This window comes from Mus musculus, chromosome 9 (genome assembly GCF_000001635.26).
Source record: "Mus musculus strain C57BL/6J chromosome 9, GRCm38.p6 C57BL/6J".
Lineage (NCBI taxonomy): Eukaryota > Metazoa > Chordata > Mammalia > Rodentia > Muridae > Mus > Mus musculus.
Window position 1 is genome coordinate 27128926 of NC_000075.6, and position 24009 is coordinate 27152934.

Here is a 24009-nt window from a genome sequence, read left to right on the forward strand (position 1 = left end):
TGGTTGCTGACCTCTGAAGGCTGCACCACCCTAAGGAGATTGCTAAGCAACTCATCCATCAGATTCATCAAGCTTCATACCTGGTCACTGAAAGCTGAAGGAATTGCTGTGAGGGGCAAGGTACAAAGTATCTGACTTAGGACCCTTGGTTGATCAGGTATCTCAGACTGTGCCACCTGCCAGGCTGAGAACTCCTCAGGCCCCAGTCAAGGAACCTGAATCGGGGTCAACGGTCAGGGGCTAATCGGGAAATAGATTATACAGAAATAAAACCAGGAACATATAGATACTCCTATTTGCTAGTTTTCATAGATACCTTTTCAGGATGGGTAGAAGCCTACCTTAAAAAGGATTTGAGATGGCCCATTACAGAAGGGGGGGGAATGAGACAGGCTGACTCCACTGGCAGTTCAGGAGACTAGGCCTAAATCTCTGTTTCCAAAAACTGGGAAAGTCCAGGCAAGTCCAGGACTCAGAAGCTGCCTGCCACCTGGCCAGCGGCAAGGACAATGGGTCAACAGCAGTTTCCAGACTTCTCCAGCCCCCCACACCCAGTAATGGTTCTGGAATGTCCCTACAGATAGAGCCAACAAATTAAGATAGATGTCACCTATCCCTCCCCAGAATTCCCCTAATGTGCTTTAAATCAGGCTTGTGCGTAACTTTGGGCCCTCCATCTTGGAAGAAAGTATACCCCAGCATGCTGGACTTATGCAGAATAAAATTCTCTTTGCTTTTGCATACTATTTAAGTCCAGAGTCTCATTCTTTGGGGAAATCATGGACCCTTACAAAAACAAAGAGGAGTGAGTTTTCTGAAGTTTTTGTTTAAGGGTGGGGTCCCTTGAGGCATCTCCTAATGGTGCCATTCCCTATGAGCCTTAGAGGGGCATTTTCTTTCAAACCAATACACACACACACACACACATACACACTCTCTCTCAAAGAAAAAAGGGGCATGCACTTGAGAGGGAGATGGGAGATAGAAAGGGAAAGAGGGGAAACAAGGCAATTATATTTTATTTAAAAAGCAGAGAGAATGGCTGGAGAGATGGCTCAGTGGTTAAGAGCACGAACTGCTCTCTCAGAGGTTCTGAATTCAACTCCCAGCAACCACATGGTGGCTCACAGCCATCTGTAATGATCAAATGATGCCATCGTCTGGTGTGTCAGAAGACAGTGACAGTGTAGTCATATAAATAAAATAAATAAATCTTAAAAAAAAAACCAGAGAGATGAGGAGTGCAATAAAATGCACGTGACAGAAGGTGGAATGAGGACTGCTGGGGGGGGGGGAGTTACAAGGATTGGATCGGGTGACAAGTCACAGAGAAGGATCACCCAAAATGAAGTATGGATAAAAATGTTCCACAGAAACTGTTGGTGTATATGTTAACTAAAAATAAATACAATTCATGTCTGAACAACATGTCTAATAGTTTTAGTGACAGGCTTTAAGGTGATGATACATTCCTGAGGCTGGAAAAGTGGATCAGCAGTTAAGTGCACTGGCTGCTCTTGTAGACGTTCCCAGCACACATGACAGCTATAACTCCAGTTCCAAGAGATCTAATGCCTTCTTCTGACCTCTATGAGTTCCTCCATACATATAGCACACAGAAACTTATGTTTAAATAATATATTTCTGTCAACCATGGTAACATATGCCTCTAATCCCAGCACTGGAGAAGCTGAGGTAGTTTCAAACTGGTTCTAGGCCAGCCAGGGCTACAAAGTAGTCATTACTTGTTCTAAAAAGAACAAAACAAGAAGCAAAAAGGAGGATAATCAAATTGTTCAGTGAGTAACATGGTTTGCTATGCAAGGATGAGGACCTGTGTTCAAACCCCAGCATGGCAACAAGCCAGGCATTTTGGTTCACGTTTATAAGGAAGCTCTGAAGAGGTAAACACAAGAAGATCATCAGGATTCCCTGACCTGTCAGCTTGTTTGAACTGGTGTTCCTCTGGGGAGTACCATTAAGAAACTGTCTCAAAACAATATGGAAAGCCAGGCATAGTGGCACATGCCTTTAAATATAGCCCTCCAGAGGCTGAGATGGGAGGTCTCTTAGGAGTCTGAGGTCACCCTGGTCTACATATAGTGAATTCAAGCCAGCAAAGACTGTCTCAAAAAACCAAAAACCCAATTGAAAGGCTCCCATAGAACATCCTTTGAGGTTGACTTCTAGCCATCATCCACGAATGTTTATCATCACACGCATGTGCACCCACACACGAAAACAGACAAGAAGACACTTCTATCTTTATAACCATTGATTGACCCACCACCCAATAAAAGATACTGTAACAAACCTGACAGAAATGAAGGTATTCTAAAGAGATACTTTTCAGACCCCAAAGAAATGGAAATTTCCCTCAGGATTCTAATGCTGGAAGAAAGGAAAGGTGCCAGCCAGAGGGGTACTCATCTCCCAAAAACAGATTTCACACAATTCTAACAACCTGTCAGACCACCTTACAGAGTAAGACTGAGGTTCAGATAATGATGGACAAGTGGGAGGTGGGACCACACATATCCCTCACTGCTGGGAACAAAATAAAGGGGGAAGAGGGGCCCAGGAGCCCTGGGGAAGAACGAAAGGAAAAAGGTGCCCACACTCCACCAGAGTTTCCCTATTCTCTGTTCAGTCAGGTATGGGAGGGCTGCTACCTATCCTATCTACTCATCCCTGGGTGGGCATTCCTCCATCCCACTCTTCAGAGGGTGGCCAAGGGGCAGCCCTGCCTGGGGAACCCCCAGAGCTACTTTGCTAAAGCCACCAGGGTTGTGGGAGTTCCCAACACTGACCAGAATACGCAGCAGAACTTGAAGAAGCAGAGCAGAGACTCTATGGTTTAAGAGCTTTATTATAGAAATTCAGGAGAGAGAGAGAGTAAAGAGAGAGAGAGAGAGAGAGAGAGAGAGAGAGAGAGAGGAATAGGAAAGGCTAGAGAGAAAGAGAGAGAAAGAAGGAGAGAGGAGAGGAAAGAAAACAAAGAGAAAGAGGAGAAGAGAGGTGAGAGGACAAAGGAATAAGAGAGCGAGGGGGGTTGAGCACCCCTTTTTATGGTCTTCACTGTTGCTAGGTAACTGGGGAGGAGTTTAGCCTGAAGGTCAGAAGCTTGGGCCATTGCTTATGTGACTACTGACCATGCTTCTCTTGTGGGGGCTGTGGGAGGTGGTAACTTAGGCAGGGGCTGGAGTTCCAGGAGCATGAGGGAACGCCTACTGTGTCATGTGGGTGAATTATGACCATCGGGGTTCAGACCTCAGCTCCACTGGAGACCAGCCTGCAATTCCCCATACCTCACCACTACTTAAACTCTGAACTCACTCGAAGACCTGAAGACAGCCATGGAAGGTTCGCTGGATCTTTTCGTCCCTGTGGGGTAGTTTGAATGAGGATGGTATCCACAGGCTCATTTATTTGAGTGCCTGGTCCCTAGTTGGAAGGACTGTTTTAGGAAGGATGAGGAGGTGTGCCTTGGTGTGAGGAAGTGAAGAGGACATGTATCATTTGGGGGTGAGCTGTGGGGTTTCAAAAGCACATGGCAGACCCAGTCTTGCTTTGCTCTTTCTGCCTCGTGGGTATGGATAAGATGTGAGCTCTCAGCTACTGCTCCAGCATCAAGTCTGCCTGCTTGCTACAAAGTTCACAGCCATGATGTTCAAGGACTCACCTCTGAAACTGTAAGCAAGCCCCCACCCCCCAATTAAATGCTTTCTTTTAACAGTCACCTTGGTCAGGATGTCTCTTCACAGCAAAAGACGAGTTACTAAGACGGTTGCTCCTCCAGTGTGGCCACGTTGAACGGTCTTCTGTTCTCTGCTTCTAGTTTGGCTTTTCAAAGTTAGTGACTGAGGATGGGTGGCCAGATCTCACTTGGGCACAGGTCGCGATCCCCAGTTGAATGACAACATCAACTTTCCATACCAAGGGGTAAACTTTCATCAAAGGAAAAAACTCTTATCTTATAGACGCTAATGCAAATCAATAGCACACTGACTTATAAATATATTTAGGGTAACACTGAGAAATCACTAGGCAAAGAAAAGTAAGAGGGTAGAAATCTGGAAATTAACAGATACAAGTAAGCGGTAGAATTTTGATTTGCAAATACAATATTGTTAACTAAGGCTGATAAATGCTGTTAGCTGCAATGCTACCAGCTACTGTTCCAGCACCATGTCTGCCTGGGAGGGCGAAACAGGACAGGACTACCTCTTCTAGAAGTCAGAGCCGGTGTCATTCATTCCTGGGTGTAGCAGACTCGCCCTAAATACTGACTAGTCCAAAGGGCTGGATCTGATCCAGACTTTTAAGGAAAATAGGAAAGGAAGTGTTTCCTGTGTGTTACATAAAGTTTATGTGTTTACAGATTGAAATAATTAGAAAATTAAATGTAGTTCTCACAATTCTATCAGCACAAAATTTTTAAGAGCTCAGGGGCACGCCTGAGAGATGGTCCAGCAGGTTAAAGCACTTGCTTTGCAAGCCTGACCACATAAAACTGGAAGCCCAGAGTCACACACGAAAGTTAGGGTGCAGTACAATATTAGTATTCCTTTGAGGCAATAAGAGACAGAAACAAGAGAATCTCCCAGAAGCTCACAGGCCAGGGTAGCCTACAGTACAAGTGCAAGAGAGACCTCAAACAAGGCTTAAGACAAATTTGTTCTCTCTCATTCCTTCTCCACCCTCCCCCTCTCTCTTTCTCTCAAACCCTCAAGGGCTAGAGTCCTTAACAATGAGAAGAACTTAGAATTGATCATAAAGTGCAAAAAGCATACACATGCAAGGAGAAAGTAAGGAGAGACTTAGGTTGGGCATGGTAGCACAATAGGGAGGAGATCTTGTCTGGAAAAAAAAAAAAAACAAAAGAATAGATTTAAAACCTCAAAAACAGAGCCAAGTGTGGTGATGCAAAAATGTTACCTCAGCACTCAGGAGGCTGAGGCAGGAGAAGCACACCTTTGCAGCCAGCCTGTACTGCACAGTGGAGTCCTGTCTTGCTGGGGAGGGAGTGCAAACAAAACCCTGAAAGAGAGCCCTTAAATCTATTCTCCATAATTTATGGGATTTATCAAAGAAAGATCAACCTGAGATAAGTGTTATCCAGACAGAAATACAGCTAACAGTTCTGACTTGTTTTCAATTCTTCACTGTTTGAATTTTCCATTCTTTAGTTTTCATTCTGTTAGTAGAGTAAAACAAGAACTATCTGCATAGCCAGAAAGGAGCCTGTTCCTTCAAGCTGCAACAGCCAGCTAGATTTAAGAAATGCAAAAGGTATTAAATTGTGTCATCATGCTCCAAAAAGGTTCACCAAATGATTTCACAGGTCTCAAAAATGATGGGGAGACACTAGCACCAAGGTTCGCAGCACCCACATGGTGGCTCACCTATAACTCCAGTTCCAGGGACTCCAATGCCCTCTTCTGACCTCCAAAGGTTCCTGGAACACACACAGCGCACATACATGCATGCATGCAGGTAATACTTTTATACTTTAAATGAATAAATCTAACAAGAAGAAAGTGATGCCAGGGGCTAGAGACATGGCTCAGCAGTTAAAACCACTGGCTGCATAGCCAAAGGATTCTTGATTCTCAGAACTCACAACCATACTAATTCCAGTTCTGGGGAATTTAATGCCCTCTCTGGCCTCCAGAGGGCACTAGGCATACAAGAGGTACATATGCATACATACAACCAAAAACAATGACATAAAATAAAATAATCTTTAAGAACTGTTTAATGAAGTATCCTGTGTCCTGTTCCCAACTGCACCATGCAGATACCGCAGCTAGGAGAGTCCAATAGCAAAAGTGCTGAAATGCAGAGTGCCTACCACACATATTAACAACTGTGGCCACAACCTGCCAGCTCTTCCTCTTAGAAACTGTGTCTAGTACAAACTTCTGGGGAGGAGGAGGGCCAAAGAATCAGAGGCAGTCACAATTTCCATTCCCATCCTAAGGTGCTGACCCCATTCTGAGGTCTAAGTGAGGCATGAATTTGAGGGCAAAGGGGTTTCTGTAGTATATCTATCCTACAGAGGCAGTGACTGGAGCCCTTTTCCACAACCTCCAAGACACCCACACACTCTTTAGGTAATCAATAAACCATTCTGGAAAGTACCAACATCCATGAGCATCCAACGAATGTTTAATAATATTAAGCCAAATTAAATATGTTAACATTTGGTGAGTTAGTTACTTGTCTAATTAGTAAATCTAGGCACTGTCTACCAAAGGAGGGGAGAATCAAAATGTTTATTGGTAACCAACTGCATATTCCAATATACGGACAGAAGCTGTTAGTCCGAAGTACAGGGCAGCTGGAAACATCAGAGAACCACTCTCTGCTTGAAGGAAAGCAGGCTAGGGTACCATACTGAAATGGATCCTGGATAACAGGAATAAGGAGACTTCAATACAAAAACCTGCAGATGCTCAAAACCTCTTTCTTCTTTCTTTCTTTCTTTCTTTCTTTCTTTCTTTCTTTTTTTAACGCTTTAGCTATGATCTTTATTGTGCTCAGTGAGAGGGTAAGATGCTTCCAGAAAGAGTGTCACATCCTTTCTAGTAGATCTGTCTCCTAGTGAGATAAAACTGCTGTAGGTCTCCCACACATGCCTGTACAGGATCTTCTGAGCAGGGTCCAGGAATTCCCACTCCTCCTCAGAGAAATCCACAGCCACATCCCTGAATGTCACTAAACCCTGAGCCAGAGCCATAGTGTTAGAACTGCAGGAACTGGTCAGCTTTCTTCAGTATTTCTTTATGAAAAACGGGTTCGACAAGCAAAGCTCTCAGAGCGACCGGCGCTAAGCCGCTCTTTTTTCTTTTTCTTTCCCTTTCCCTTTTCCTTTTTCCCTTTCCCTTTTTCCCTTTCCCTTTCTTTCTTTCTTTCTTTCTTTCTTTCTTTCTTTCTTTCTTTCTCTTATTCATCTATTCAACATATATGCATAAGTGTTTTGCCTGCAGTCTGTAGACCAAAAGCATAACTGGTGTCTACTGAGACCAGGAGAGGCCACTGGATCCACTGAAATAGTTGTGAGCCAACATGTAGGTGCAGGAAATCAAACCTGGGTCCCCTGGGAGAGCAGCCAGTACTCTGAACCACTGAGCCATCTCTCCAGCCCCCTCAAATGCTTTATCAAATGGCACAGTGCCCATATATTAGTATAACTCTCAGATCATAGCAGAGAAACCGCTGTGCACCGGACAGTAGTTAGTACAGAAACTTACAAATAGAGTGCAAGCAACATATGTCTGCCACTAATGGGACGCCTACATCACATCTCCTTCTCCCCCTGAGACTCAGGGTCAACAGAAGAGGGGTGGAAAGAGTGTAAGGGCCAGAGGTCTAGTGGACTGTGGCAAAACAGTGTCTTTGGACAGGGCAGAACCATTGAACTTATGAACTCACAGCAGCAAATATGGTTATGTGTATAAGATCAAGCCTGCGACATTCCAGCAGTGATGGGGAGGGACTCACAAGCCCCCCAACCCCTACCTGAGAAGCTACTGACGGTGGCTTCTGGGCATAGACAGTTTATTTTAAGGACGTGACCCCTGGTAGGCTGACCATGGGTCTCAAAGCTCTTTCATGTTGTAAATTCAGTTTTAGAATCACATTATATAACAACCCAATTATAAATCCAGAAATCTCGGTACATTTAAGAAGAAAAGCGTCTTCAAAGCAAAGCATTTGAGGTCTTCAACACAGCAAGTAGCTCAGGCAACCCGCAAGGATAAATGGCTTTGTTACACAACCCAGAGGAAAGGTCCTACTCATGACTGCACCACAGCCGAGAGATTTCACAGCTAAGAGCTTGAAAGAACTCTGGAATCCCAGTGTTCAGATAATGTGACCCGACCTTAAACAAGCGTTTGCTTAATAATTCTGGATGTCCCTGTCTGACATTTGTTTCTTTCTGAGAACCAACTGTACTCAACTTTTTGCTTGATTGATACAGTCTCATGAAGGACAGTCTGGCCTCAGATTCTACGTAGCCAAGGATAGCCTTGAACTCCTGCTCCTCCTTCCCTTATCTCCCACTGCTGTGATTACAGGCGTGTAGCACCATGCGTGTTCTCGGTGGGACCCTCCTTTACGACTTTTCTTGCTTATTTCCAAGTGAATCCAGAATTTCTATGCATTGAAGACTCAGAACAGGAAGATAAAATGGAACAAAACAACAAATGTATAAAGGATTACTCTGTGTAGATTTTTGCCTTTATTAAAAAGCATAAACTGGAAAACATAAAAAGTACAAATGGAAAATACAGAAGAGATCAACATAAGCCCTAAAGCAGTTAATTTTATTTGGGCAATGGATACTGGATTCCAGAGTTGTACTCCTGCTTGCTTCCGTAGACTGGAATTCAGTGGTTATCAATACTCTACATTCACCTCAAATGTAGTCACTCTACGGCTCATAGCAGCAAACTGAGTACTCCAAAAAACCCACTGCAGCTGTTGACATTGCTCAAAAGTTTCTCCAGCATTTAGGGGTTCTTTTAGGATGAATGGTACAGGTTCCAGAGGTGGTGACGCCCTGCAGATAAACACTGAACATTTGTCAGGTTCATTCACGAAGCTGGATTTTCAGACCCGGTTCTACCACCTAACAGTCTGATCTAAAGCTTGTCGCTCAGTTCTGTAGGCCTCAACTGCCTCCTGCTGAGCAGACTTACAGCTGTGGTGCTCAGCAGGGATCCTGACAGCCACACCTGGAAATATCTGGAGTCACATCACCATCAGGTGTCCTGGCACATAGTGAGCTTCTCAACGCCCTGCAGCACGTGAGTGCATCACCCACCGAAAAGGAAAAGTCCTGCCCTACCACATCTCTCCCTGCACCCTGCAGGGCTGTGTGAGTAGATGGGTAAGAATGGATCTGTGGGTAAAACTACAGGAAAGAACAGGTGGGATCAACAGTGTGAACCCAGGCCTCCGGATCATCAGCCCAGTTACTAAGTAACAAGGATTTATCAAACTGCTTCATGTACAGAAGCCCAATGCAGGGGAACTGCACTGACAAAGGAAATTCGGTCTCATCTATTGAGGTCTACAACAAGACAAATTCCAAGATTCGCTGCCCAGTGTATGCCTCTAACTTAAACAACAATTCACATCTCCAGACTCCAAGATTTCAACCAGAGATCTGAAATGACTATGAATATAATCCAGGAAAGCTCAGGGAGGCTAGAACTGAATTCCACAATGCTCTGCTTTAACGCCCTTGCACGTGGCGCGTTATGTCTTTGAGTGGTGAACTTTGATGGGCTAGGAGTTTTCTTTTCTCTCATTCTTCCCCCCACAAATGTCCTTCACCCAAAAACTATAACACAATAACCTCAGAATATGAAACATATGGGAAAAGTTATGGGAAAAAAATAAAACAACTAAAATTCCAAGGTATAAACACCGCAGAACATGGAGGCCAGTCTAGTTATGTACCCTTTCAGCCGTGGACTCCGCTATCATTTGTTTAAGACAGTCTTGCTAAGCCATCCTGGAACTCATAATCCTCCTGCCTCAGTGTCCTGAGAGCTGGAACTATCTACATAAGCACCACACAAGCAGCTTCAGCCATTAAGGGTACTTACTGAACCACACATTTGTTCTTAGTGTAAACTCTGAGGTACAGTGGCAGCCCCCTTACTTCTAAAGATGCTGGAATTGCCACTAAACCTCTTACTGTCAGTCTTTCCTGGTTCAGGCAGGAAAACTGTCTCCCAGGCAAAGAGGTCTAATCTTTTCCGTAAATAATCAAGGAACCACTGTGACTAAGAACGTCTGAAACTCTGAAAGAATGCTTCTTCTTTACTCACAAATTTTAAAATTTGATTAGTGTTCTGCAGAAAAATTCTGGAGGACAACCAACTGCATTTTGAACATAGTATTTTTGCAACGTCGGAATTTAATTTTTTTTTTAAATTTGCAACCTCCTATGGGGGGTGGCAGCACACACCTTTAATCCCAGCACCTGGGAGGCAGAGGCAGGTGAATCTCTCTGAGTTTGAGGCCAGCCTGGTCTACAGAGTGAGTTTCAGCGCAGCCACAACAACATAGAGAAACCCTGTCTTCAGAGACTAAAAAAAAAAAAAATTGCAACCTCCCAAATCAAGTCCCCTTGCCTGGGGAAAATCTCTGTGGCTATTTTAACACCCCCTATATAACCAGAAGTAGAAGAGGATGGAAAAGGCAAAAATAAAGAAATAGGTTTTGTTTTTTGTTTTTATTATTAATTATATGTAAGTACACTGTAGCTGTCTTCAGACGCACCTGAAGAGGGCATCAGATCTCATTACGGGTAGTTGTGAGCCACCATGTGGTTGCTGGGATTTGAACTTCAGACCTTCGGAAGAGTAGTCGGGTGCTCTTACCCACTGAGCCATCTCACCAGCCCCGAAAAGAAATAGTTTTAAAGATTTATTTATTCATTTTATGTGAGTACACTGTTGCTGTCCTCAGACTCACCAGAAGAGGACATCAGATCCCATTACAGAAGGTTGTAGCCACCATGTGGTTGCTGGGAATTGAATACAGGACCTCTGGAAGGGCACTGACTGCTCTTCCGAAGGTCCCGAGTTCAAATGCCAGCAACTACATGGTGGCTCACAACCACTCATAGTGAGATCTGATGCCCTCTTTTGGAGTGTCTGAAGACAGCTACAGTGTACTTATGTATAATAATAAATAAATCTTTGAGCCAGAGCAAGCAGGGACTGAGAGAGCGGGGTTGACCAGAGAGAACAAGGTTGACCAGAGAGAGCAGAGGTCCTAAATATTCAACTCCCAACAACCACATGAAGGCTCACAACCATCTGTATAGCTACAGTGTACTCACATAATACATAAAATAAATAAATCTTTAGAAAGAAAGAAAGGAAGGAAGGAAAGGGAAAGGGAAAGGGAAAGGGAAAGGGAAAGGGAAAGGGAAAGGGAAAGGGAAAGGGAAAGGGAAAGGGAAGGAAAATATTTTTTTTTTCGAGACAGGGTTTCTCTGTATAGCCCTGGCTGTCCTGGAACTTACTCTGTAGACCAGGCTGGCCTCGAACTCAGAAATCTGCCTGCCTCTGCCTCCCAAGTGCTGGGATTAAAGGCATGTGCCACCATCGCCCAGCTAAAAGAAATCTTAATTGTAGATAAAACATCTTTTGCAAAACGAAGGGCACATTATTACACGGGATCCAGGGCCACGGAAGGGCTTCCTCCATAGGTGAGGGCCGGAAGCCATCTAGACAACTTCACTTTGTCCCTAGATAACTAAGAATCATATGAATTGCGGGTTAACATCCGTAGCTGAAGCAACAGGGGTTGGTAACAGTATATCTTGACCGCCTAGCACTGAAAGGCAAACCTACAAAAGCCCTTGTGGTCATGCCAGGCACTCTACTGAGTATTTTCCACATGAACTATGAATTTATTATTTGCTCATTTATTTCCTTTTGGTTTTTTTAAGACAGGACCTTGCGATGTAGCACAGACTGGCATAGTACGCCTGGCCTAGGCATGAGCCACCATGAACTAAATGATTTCATCTTAACTGTAGTATACTAGTAAGTTTTTTTTTTTTTTTTTACTCCTATTAGTACTTTTTATAGCCAGTATTTTGTAAAATAACCCTACAGAGGTATGTAGTACTGCTGGTTTCTAGATAAGGAAACCAGGCAAGAGTGGCACAGCAGGAGTGAGAGTCAAAGCCAGATTTAGCTTATGCTCGCTCTGATAAAGAGAATGTGGAAGAGAAGGAGGTTGCCTCAGACTGAAGCTCTACCAAGAGGCCGCACAAAGAATCCATAAAGCTGGATGTCCTGGAGAGAGCTGAGAAGGAAGAAGAAAGGTGATATCCTGCAGCGCACAGGTCAGCTGCAGCAATGGAACTGTAGGTCACCAGCACAGTAGTCACTCAGCGACAGTGAGACTCCACGGAACCTGACAGCACATGACCGATCTCAGGGTCCGCCAGCAGAAAATCAACTCCTACAGTGCTATTATCAACTTATCCTTATTACACAGCCATGTGCGCCAAGCAGGAGGGGAAGGGGCCGTGCTCTAGCACTCAGCTTCATCTCCCAGCTCCTCTTTGGAAGGCAGGACACAGACATGAAAAGAGGGGTACCACATGGCATCCAGAAAGCTACACCTCGTCTTTTTCCTTTGAAAGGAAGGGGATTTGCATGGGACATCAAGGCCTTACAACAAAGCAGGTCACATGACTGTTACATTACAAATAAGACAGAAAAGGGGATAAGTCATAAAGCTAAAAACCGGTGTCTTAACCACTCACTTTGCCTCAGGACATTCCCTCCAGGAATCTCTCTCCTGGCTAGCTTCCATCAGAAGGCACTATACAAACAACCAGAGAGAAAATACATTGGCTATCTTTTTTACCTACCGCTAGGCCTTGCACACTACACTACCAACCTACCAGGCAAAATATACGTCAAGTGTATATGGTGGCATGACTCTTATGGAGTAACTTACGGTGTTTTGATTGGATCTGAGGCCTGCTCCACAGAAAGGAATTTCATGCCTTGGTACGTAATCCTGGGCTAATTCCCATGGCTGGGAAGGAAGGTCTTAGAACCTAGGGTAGGAGCCTAAAGGGTTAAATTGCTCAAATGTAGTGTCAAACTGTGTTTAATATATATGGTCACATTCGGGCTGGGGCTGTTCTTTCTGCACTGGCAACAGTCGCTGGAGAGATGTATGGCTGTCTGCATGCTGAGAATGAGAAACTGAGGGCTCAGTTCTCAGCAGGACACCTTTATCATACACCATCCCACCACTGCCACCACTGCCCCTGCCACCAAGTCTCAGGCAGCATCAGGGGAAAGAGTAGGAAGAATATATGAGTTGGAGGAGAGGACTGTGGTGTCACGTTCATCAGCTCTCAGCAACAGTTGATCCCGTGAAAGACCAGTACAGGAGCAGTGCGGGCCCCAATCCCAGCGGGAATGATGTGCTCCGCAGGCCCCCATCCCTTCCCGAGGAGTTACCGAGGCCTTACGGAGCAGGTGAACCGCTGCGGGGAGACCCATTCTTTTCTAAATCCCTGGCCACTGGTAGATTTCCTGTGCTCCAGCGCACAGTCCCGTCCCACACACATATGGGCAGCGCCAACAGGACTTGGTAACCTATCAAAAACACAGAACCATAAAAGGAGAGACACACACACATTTTGAGGGGGCTTTATTGCAGGAGCTTGAGGGAAGGCTGGAGGACTGGAATGATCATATCTCACGGTATATGTGTATGAAACTCTGATAAAGATTATCATTTTTACCTGGTTTTTAATCTTCAAATCTGAGCTAATTTTCTTCCTAGAAGCCTCCTAAAAAGCTTTTAAAATGTGTGAGGTAAAAGGCGCTGTTCGCAGGTAAGAATAGAAGCAACCAAGTTTTAGTAACTCTTATTTACTTCACACGTAGCAAATGTACTTGACAAGAGAAGCGCAGAGAGTAAATTCTGTGAGCTCAAGAACAAAACGCAGAGCGTACACCTCAACAGCCACCTAGTCTGAACTCACCCTGAGGGACAGCTTCCTGCAGCTTGCAAGCAGCAAGTGAGGCTTGAGCCATGGCCAAAGACCTTCGACCTCAGTGGGGTCCATACCTCCTTCCGATGCCATGAACCATCCTCTCAACAGCAGTGCCCGGGGATGATAGATGGACATCAGAGGTAGAAACTGAGCCACCAACTCATCCCTTTACCTTGTTTCCTGTGTGGCTTATCTCTGCTCTCTCCTGGGACTGTTAGCACCAGGAGACACTGGGCAAGTCAGAGATTAGCCTCCCTCAAGCAACACTTTTTCAGTTTAATTTCCTAAAGGTTTACGTTTTATTTATGTGTCAATGTATGTGCCAAGTGCCGGTGCTCACCTCCAGAAGTCAGGGGAAGGTGTCAGATACCCGGAGCTGAGGTTGCATGTCCTTAGGAGCCAGCTATGACGTTCCTGGGAACCATGTGCGTGACAAGGACTGAACTTACATTATCAGGCAGCAGCCCCTTTACCTGCTGCTCCCACTTTTCCCACTGAAATGAATGGATAAGAACATAAAAATAGTTTTGGAAAAGGTTTTAATTTTCATCTTTTACTATGACATTTCCAAAATCACAAGTTTGTGTCCCCTTGGGTCTAAAACATTGCCTTTAAATAAAAGACATGGAAACAGTTGTTTTCACTGAGTGATGGCTCTATAGACTCACAGCTAAGGTTCCAAACTCATCCTGTAAAGTCAGACAACTGAGCCTGGAGATGTGTGTGGCTCAAAGGCTAATAAGATCACTTGTTGCTCTGGCAGAGAAACAGGGTTCAATTCTCAGCACCCACCTGATAGCTCACAATCATCTATAACTCCAGTTCCCGAGGCTCTGACAGCCTTTTGTGGCCTCAGTATGTACCAAGCACACACATGGTACACATATATACATGTAGGCAAACACACACATATACACTGAATTTAAGTAAATGAATAAATACAGTCAAACAGCTTCTAGCCAAACCAAATACAGCAGCAGAGAAAATGTCCCATCTAGTAATAAGCATTAATGCTTAAGCATTGGAGATTATCAGTGAGCACACCTGTAGGGCTGTCTCTCGGTCCATTTGTCTCTCCCCCTCCTTCCCTGCCTCCTGCTCTGCCTTCTCTGGATATGCTTCCCAACCTCCACAATGTTAGCTCTGCCACACTCCTCCTCCATGACAGGATGGACAGCAAGCTCTGACATAGCTAGCCATGTAAACCCTTTCTTTTAACAATTTAAGCACTGTCTCAGTAGCAAACAGAAGGTACTAAAGAATTCAGTCTAATTACTAATACAACCCAACCAATTACCTATGTCTCTTTGAGTCTTGGTAAATAAAAGCAGGACCTAGCCGGGCGTGGTGGTGCACGCCTTTAATCCCAGCACTTGGGAGGGAGGCAGAGGCAGGCGGAATTCTGAGTTCGAGGCCAGCCTGGTCTACAGAGTGAGTTCCAGGACAGCCAAGGCTACACAAAGAAGCCCTGTCTCGAAAAACCAAAAAGATAAATTAGCATGTTTATACAGCATTCGTGGCTGGTCAGAGATTTAAGGGTGAGAATAATAAACAACCACTGTGGCTCTCTCTGAGCACGAGCTTTTCCAGCCTTTCACAGTAGGCTTCAAATGAAGCTTACTTGGCTCCAGACCATATCTAAATGTTGGTCGGACAAACTTTCTGTTCAAGTTTTAAAACTCTCAAATACAATTATAAAGAATGAAGACATATATTAGTTCAGCTAATCACTTAACAACTTTGCCGGATGCCTGAGGGAAAAATCACTTCTTTGGATCTAACATTCAAAACTAGCAACCATTATCTAACAAGAAAGGGAACAATCATGCATATTTTGGTGGTAGTGTAAGAGAAGAGGCGCAGGTTTAATTATTTGGATTAAAACCAGTACTAGCTCCCTGAGATCCAAATATGAATCACATAAACATCTAGAAAGAATCTAGACTGTTCAACACCCACAAAGCAGTGTTCCTCCCATCACCCAGGAAGTGTGTGGCTATGAACAGGGTGCAGTGGGTGGCATCTGTCCTTTTAAGCTAACACTCATCATGAACAAGGAAGAATCTCCTATTTCAGCTGGAAGCTCTAGGTCACCTTTGTCCCTGGCCTCAGGATGTCTCGCTTACAGCTGTCACTGCAGTGACTTCCACTTTGGGTGACTATAACTCTCCTATCTATGTCGCTAGGTCCTGAATGACAGATAAAGGTCAGAGATTACAAGTAGGGATATGACTAAAGCTACAGAGCCCCAGGAGTGTCATCTGCACTCCTGCCCCAGGGACAGCACGCCATCATGGAAGTGTGTAAACTATAGCAATTTATATTTGAATGACAACATTCTTTTCATGACAAACACTAAAAGGAAAGTGCGTGGCTCTTCTGTTAATCAAAAGAGGAAACAAGTAAAATAGAGCTTTCTGGAAAAGTTCTATTCACCCCAACAGCACGATCTTCACAGGCTAGGCACTGTCTGCACCTCTAGACTCACAGGCAGTGAGGAGATAGTAAAAGAACAAACAAATAGTTTGGGCTAAACCAGAAAGCAGGGAGGGTGGCAGAGCACGTGCTCATATTTTAGCATTTCAGGGTTCTCTGTGTTTTTGAGCCAAAGGGAATAAAAGGACACAGAGCCTAACATTTTCAAGTTGTTGCAAGGACCCTGCAAAGGACAACAGTCATCCTCGAGGTGGCAGCTGGCAGCTGGCCCTGGGGAAAGCCTGCTCTCCAGACAAGCATCCTTGAGTTAGGCCGAGCCGTCACGGGTGAACCATGCTCCTCCTAAGCAGAGGCAAAACCCTACCTGCCAAAGTCACAGGAAACAACAAGCATTAGCTTTAGATGCCTAAGACTTTGGATAGTTGGAATGTCAAATATGGAAGCTATAATTTTTTTTTAAAGATTTATTTATTTATTTATTATATGTAAGTACACTGTAGCTGTCTTCTGACATTCCAGAAGAGGGAGTCAGATCTCGTTACGGATGGTTGTGAGCCACCATGTAGTTGCTGTGATTTGAACTCTGGACCTTCGGAAGAGCAGTCCGGTGCTCTTACCTGCTGAGCCATCTCACCAGCCCATGGAAGCTATAATTTTTAACTGTGCATAAATGTTAAACATTTGTTTGCATGTTGAATGAGCCAGGATTTCAACCTATTGTAGTGACAACTTTAGAATTTTGGTGTCTTTAAAAAACGTGGAAATGTTATGTAAGAATTTGAATCCCAGGTGTGGGATATGAGGCTGCTTCAGTCTGTTCACTGCAGCTATGATTTGCCTCGTGCTCTAGCAGAGGCGTGATTTTGCCAGCTGCAGGCAGTTTCTGAGATTTTGCCACAAATGTGGAGTTCTGGGGACTTTTCAGAGGATATAAAAATGCTAGGGCCCCCGAGTTGGTGGTGGATTTTTTTTGATTGGTTGTTGTTGGTCCAAGTTTATTGAATAGTTGTATGCAAAAGAAAAAAGAAGACGAAATTAGATATTCTGACAGCAAGGAAGATCAAACTTGCACCAAGGAACCTGAAGGCCCTAATCAGCAGCAAGATAATAATGCTCCAATAATGCTCCCCCTTTCCTCTCTATCCATTATTTCTCATATCTAGGATGAGGAGGTGAAAAAGGTGGAAAAAGGGTGCAGAAGGGTAGAAGGAAGAAGAACCCACAAAGTAGCCAAAGGACGAGCTATAACCTGCAGCCCAAACTGGGCTCACACTCAAGTCCCTCCCGGGTCAGTGTCCTGAATACCAGGGCTGATTATAGACGCAGAGCCTCAAGTCTTTCAAAGACTAAAAACTTAAAGAAAACATTCCAAAAGAACCAAGTAGAGACTGGAGAGGTGGCTCAGTGGTTGAGCACTGACTGCTCTTCCAAAGGTCCTGAGTTCAAATCCCAGCAACCACATGGTGGCTCACAACCATCCATAATGAGATCTGATGCCCTCTTCTGGTGTGTCAGAAGACAGCTAGAGTGTACTTACATACAATAAGTAAATAAATCTTAAAAAAAAAAGGAACCAAGTAATATTTCAGAAATGAACATAATAATCAGTAGGGGAAAGTCCTCCAGGCATTGGTTCAATAACAGAAAAGGCTGGAAGCAGAAATAGCCGGTTGCAGAATTCAGAATAGCTTACACAGCCAAGAATATAACAGTATGAGAGGGAAAAAAACAACCGTCTTGGAGAACACAGGAACTGAATACATGCAGTCAGAGCCCCAAGTTGAAAGGATAAGGAAAAAAAAAAGATGACTATTTAAATACTTAATACACAGGAAAAAATAGATATATAATCTATAAAATCTAAGTAGAAAACTAAAAAGAAACTCATCTTAGTGACACACTACAGAAACTTTTCAAAATGCACCTCCCTTCTCCCCACACCCCACCAAAAAAAAAAAAAAAAAAAAAAAAAAAAGAAGGGGAAAGGAGAAAAACAACCTTTAATGTAGCTAGGGAAGAGATTAGCAATATAGAGGAGGCAATGGATACAACTCTAAACTTCTCTTACATTTTTGGTTGTGAGCCCAGCCTTTAACAGCTGAGTCATCTCTCCAGCCCAACTCTATCAACTTCACAACCAGAGGGCACCGAGCATACACTGTCTTTTCCTCATCCTCTCTCTCTAAGTTCTAAGACAAAAGGACTAACAACCTAAAATAATGTGTCCAGTAGCTATGCACTTGAAGAACATTAACTTAGGTACAGTTTTGTAGACACAGGCACCTCCCTCATCGCAGTTTTAGTTACCTGAGGTCAGCTGCATCCTGGAATAGCAAATGAAAACTCCAAAAGCTGAAGTTCCTAAGTTAGAAACCGTATGGCACTCTGCTGAGATAAAAACTTATGCTGTCCTGCTCATCCTACCTGAGATACGGATCGCCCCCTTACCCATCATGCCTACACCACATGCATGACGGCTCACTGTTCACTTCAGGAGGCGTCTGGCCAATGGGTCAACCATCACTACAGACTGTATCCATGTAACCCTTATTTTACTCAGCAGTCCCAACTCTGGCAATTCAGACCTGGCACCGAGGAGCTGCACAGTGGGGCTCTTCAGTGAAAAGCTGAACATTCTTGACTTGATGGCAAAGAAAAAGAAGTCATTCGAAGTATCTTCTAACTAGTGTGAAGGAAAAAGACATTAATTGTACTTCTTTGTCCAAAAACTGCATAACTCTCAGACATAGTACATGACATGGCACTCTTAAGAGGGAAAAGGCATGATGTTTACAGCTTGTGTTCAGGAAACATCCCACAACACAGGGTTCTGTTCTGCCCAGGTTTAGGAATCGACTGGGTGTCTTGAACAGACTGTCCACAGCTAAAAGGAGAGTCCAGAATACAAACCAAGCCCAGTCTAGAACCAGGATACCCATTCTACAGAACATTACTAAGACTATTAATACTTGCTAGGTGATCTGTCCACTGCTTTGGAGAGAGCACTATAGATGTCCCACTTTGGGTATGGCTCTTTTGTTTATTGTGACCTTGGGCCAGGCCTCAGATTCCATATCTACAAATTCAGTACTGGCAAATCACAATGAGCTGCGACTAATTAAGGTAGCTCAAGTTCGTGTCCTCCTAAAGCCTATGTTGTAACGGTAATCCCTAATTAGATGGTATTAGGTGCAGGCTTTAAAAAGTAACTAGGCTTAGGTCATGAGGGCAGGATGCCATCACAGGATCATGGCTGCTAGAAGAGACGTCACGCTCTCGCTCCTCCAGCCTATGAAAAGACAGTAGCCATCCACGAGCCAGGAAGAAGGTCTCACTAGGGAATGGACATGCTAGCAACCTTGCTCTCAGACATTTAAGACGACAAAGCAGTGAGACACAGCTGTCTATGGTGTAAGGCACTGGCTTATGAAATTACGCTATAGTAGTCTGAACTCACTATCTTATCTGGTACAATCCATACAGTGCCCAGCACACAGCATTCAACAGCTGTTATCAATCCTGATAACCCAGAGTCTCAGCAAACACTAACACACTCCAAGCACATCCCTGTCTACACTTTCCCTCCACTGTTCTCTCTTCCCACATCTCTACTCACCTAAACCTGCACTTATGTGGTCAGTAGGAAGCCAAGTGTGGTGTCACATACCTGTAACCGTGCGCCAACAGCTGAGGCAGAAGAATCGCTCAGTAAGGCCATGCAAGCATGACGGCCTGAGAGGCTCCCTCAGAACCCAGGCAACACAGCACAAGCTGCAATCCCAGCAATGGACAGGTAGTGACAGGAAGCCCCCTGGGGCTTGCTGTCCACTCTGCCAAGTAGACTCTGACCAGTCCTCGGTTCAGTGAGAGGCCATGTCTCAAAAAATAAGAGAAAGCAATTACACGCGCGCGCACACACACACACACACACACACACAGAGGGGTTGGGGAGAGAGGGGGGGATAGAGGCAGAGAGAGACAGAGACAGAGAGAGGCACAGACTGAGTTCCAGGCAAGCCTGAGCTACATAAGCCCAGACTGTTATTTGTTAGCAAAAGAAAGAACAAAACAAACACAGAAGTGCTTTAATTAAACCGTGGTGGCCAAAGAAAGAGAAGCAGCTGTCTGAGGGTCGGCTCCATCCACCATAAGCTTGAGGACAGCTGCGAGGTTGCACCTCATTCTAAAGACAGGGATGTCCACTGGGCAGGAACAAATGACAGGCACACGGGCGATGGGCACACGGTCGGGTAACTTTCTGCTTCCCATGAAAGCAACCTGCCCTCCTTACTCTCATCACCTTAGAGAATCATTCCCTCCCCCAAGCCCTAGTCCCATCCCCCTACTCCCCATCCCAGCCCGGGAGCTCAGCGGCTGGCACAGGGCAGTGCTCAAAGTGCAGCAACAGCAAGCCAGGCAATCACTCGGGCTCTTTTGTTTGTCCCTAATGATGGGGGCAGGGCAGGTACTTCAGTCCCCCTTAACCATTTGTTGACGCCACAGCTGTTCTCCTACCCAAAGCCAATGGCAATTAATCGCTGAAATGTGTCACAAAGAATACATGAGCAAACAACTGAACTCCAGGGACATTCCTCCTTCATCCAATTCGGTGCTGCTGTGAAGAAACTAGATAAAGGCAGAGGCTACTTGTATTAAACAAATCAGGTTTTCCCTTTACTAATGTCAAATCTAAAATCCCAGTACTGTAACTATGAGAAATCAAAACAAAACACAACTTTTAAAAAATTATATATCTATATAAAAAAGAACAAAACTCATTAAAGACTTCAAAAATAAAGCAAAAGGATGAGGAAGGGAAGGCACAAAGCCAAGAGCGAGCAGCCCAGGGCACTGCTGTTTAGAAACAACCTATCAATGATCTCTACATTTTCCCCTGGTGTTTTACATAACTGTAATCACAAATTGTAGTAGTCGCAGCCTGTGTCCTTTAAAGCGCCTGATAAACATTTCTCCACATTTTTCCTCTTAACTTTGCAGCTACACAGAGTAGATGACAGAAAATACCATTTCCTTCCACGACAACTACTACAGTAAAAACTGAGACTACCCTGTCGTTCCTGCAGCCGCTGAACTAAAATAAGATCTACTAAAAATGCCTAGCCACGCAGAGTGGTTAAAAATGTTAACTGGCTTTCAAGTGACACAGACAGACGACAGGCAAGACTTACTAGAGCCATCTCTGTCCTGGGTCAGTTTCTTCTTTAACATCACTGCTAACTGTCCTCACACCAACGGCCAAAAGCCCAGTGTGAGTGGTCATACACGCATACTGGCTCTTCAAGGCTAGGCTTCTTACTCATTGTGTGCCCGTGCTGTGGTGAACAGTACCTGACATAATGGAGGAGACATGCTAACACGCTGGTTGGAATGATTACTACGATTATGATTATTCAGACAGGAAAGATGACTGTGAGTTGAAGTTACCAGACACAACAGACGATATGACTGGCAGAATTTGACTTTAACAATAATTGTAGAAACAAAGTAAACCAGCGTAGACTGGGATACTCGACAGATGAAAGACATAAAGGCTGGAAAGAGCTCAGCATTTAAGGGCATTTGCTACCCTTGCAGAGGACCCAGTTCTGGGCCCAGCCCCTACACAGAGGTAACTCCAAGCCATCTGTTAATTCCAGCTCTGGGGGATCTAACACCCTCTTCTGGCCTCTCTGGGCGTGTGCATACATACAGTACACATACAGACAAACAAGTACGTATTCATGCAAATAAAGTTATGGGGACTGAATAGTTCAGTGGTTAAGGGCACTGGTTTTCTTCCAGAAGACTTGAGTTTGATTCCCAATACTTACCTGGCAGCTCACAAGCATCTGTAACCTCAGTCTCAGAGAAGCTGATGCCTTCTTCTGGCCTCCTTGGGCACTCCACACACATGGAGCACAGATAAACATGCAGGCAAAACCCCAGTACATATGTGTGCTGGTTTGAGTGCGAATGGCCCCTATGGCTCATACATTTGAATGCTTGGTTCCCAGTTGGTCAAGCTGTTTGGGAAGGATGGGGACGTGTGGCCTGGTTGGAGGAGGTGTGTCACTGGAGATGGGCTTTGAGGTTTCAAAAGCCCATGTCATTCCCAATTAGCTCTTTCCTTCTCTTTTCTTCCTCCCTCCTTCTTACAGATTAAGATATAAGCTCTCAGTTACTGCTCCAGTGCCAGGCACACCTGCCTGCTGCCATGCGCCCCACCATGATGGTTACGGACTTTAACCCTCCAGAACTGTGAGCCCCAGGTTAAGTGTTTTCTTTTATACGTTGCCTTGGTCATGGTGTTTGGGCACAGCAACCAAAACGTTAATTAAGACATCATAAAATAAAACATTTATTTGAAAAATAAACTTTTAAAAGAAAAAGCAAAAAGACCTAAGCGAAGAATCTTCCTTATAGATTGAAAAGCAAAGCAGCATCGCAAATCCTGCTACGCACAGTGGTGGTGGGGGCGGTGAGAGGCAATACAGGGCACATAATCAATATCATAGAGAAGCAAGAAAACCAAAACACAGCAACCGGAAAAACCTCTGCCTCCTGGGACATCGGAAACAGGTAGATTTCTGTGCATCATGGCAAGCAGCAAAGAGGCAGTAAGCTAATGCTTTAGGCTGCCATTCAGTGGACAGTGTCCTTGCTAGCCTGAGTGTAAAAGAATCTGCTTACTCAACTTAGTTTCCAGATCTCTTCATATGCCAGTGCAGATATATGTATACAGTGCTAGACTTCAGAGGCATGTGCAAAGATTTAAAATGTGCACTCAGCCCAAATGCCATCACACACACACACGCACACAGACCTGATTGGAAACACCTTGAGAGAGGCTATAGAATCTGCTTCCCATCACCAGGATCAGCCAACTGCGTGCTCTAACCCACTCTCACACATATTTTCTTCTCTTTTACCCCACTTGTGCTTTAGAAGAATTCAAAGGATTTACGAAGAAGGAATTTGTTAATACCGCATCCCTAACAGCTGCAAGGTGGGTGCAGTATGTCCGTGGAGTCTTCTATTACAACGTACAATCAGAAAGCATGCTTGTGCATCCGCTGCCTTTCAGAAAATGGACTTAGGGCTATCCCTTGGGGGCTGCCTGGAGAGCACCTTCCACTAAACTTTAGGAGATGGAGCTCTGTGACTACTGAGTTTAACACTGCAATTATTTAATGACTAAGATCCCTACCAACTATCCACTCAGTCTCCTCAGCCTGTAGCCTGACCATAAACAAGTCATTTGAAGATGAGCAGTGGTTCCTTCCAAGTATTTCATGTTTTGGGATCAGCTGTCCTCTGTTTTTCTTAAAGGGCACATACAACCCTGAAAATGACTGTGACAATCAAGTGATCAAAAGGAAATAAAATGCCATAAAAAGGCAGGAGCTATATGTTCAAGGCCCTGAGTTCAATCAAGCAATCAATCAATGTAGGACATTATAAAACATGTCTCAGGAGTCTAAGTAAACAGAAGAAACTGTCTTCAAGACTGCAAACTGTTGTTCTGGTTCTAAATAAAGTCTGTTCTCTGGTACACCGAAAGTTCTGGAAAGTTACTGACTTGCTACATAATCACTCAAAAAGGGGACGCGGCCTAACATCTGTAAGGCTGAATCGGACCAGCCATCCACCTCACAAAGGAATATTATACACATACAAACAGTATGTCTTTGAATGTGTGATCATTTTACTAAACTGATCCATAATAAGAATGTCCACTGTCAGACACAATAAACAAGTAGCCAAAGACTGAGCTGCCACAGACTAGAGACTTCCAGGTTTTCCGTGCCTGAGGTACCGCCTCCAGAGCCTGACCTCTGCATGCTGGTTTCTTCATACACAAGTCAGGAAAAATAATAACACAGTCTTAAGTTATCAAAATTAAATGAAATAATTCACACTAAGGTCTCATAATACAGCCCAGGAAGGGCAATCACATGGAATGTTTACTATGTTAGGAATTATCTTTTTTAATTTTTGGAATATGGTCT

General features: G+C 44.4%; 1 protein-coding gene and 1 long non-coding RNA gene across 3 annotated transcripts in view; both read right to left on the minus strand.

Moving 5' to 3' along the window:
• Jam3 (junction adhesion molecule 3) overlaps window positions 1-24009 on the minus strand; it is a 58038-nt gene that overhangs the window by 31542 nt on the left and 2487 nt on the right. The window contains exon 1 of one of the 2 annotated variants that reach the window (XM_030244741.1): window positions 19668-23416. The exons of the other annotated variant lie outside the window; for it this stretch is intronic. The gene's annotated coding sequence lies outside the window, so the exon portion shown is untranslated. Of the gene's footprint in view, window positions 1-19667; window positions 23417-24009 lie in introns of those variants that run through there. 2 annotated transcript variants of the gene reach the window in all.
• Window positions 8313-19661, minus strand: LOC115487155. Its single transcript, XR_003948113.1, has 2 exons — window positions 18586-19661; window positions 8313-14058 (listed from the first exon to the last, which is right to left on the minus strand). It is a non-coding gene; the product is annotated as an uncharacterized LOC115487155 (long non-coding RNA).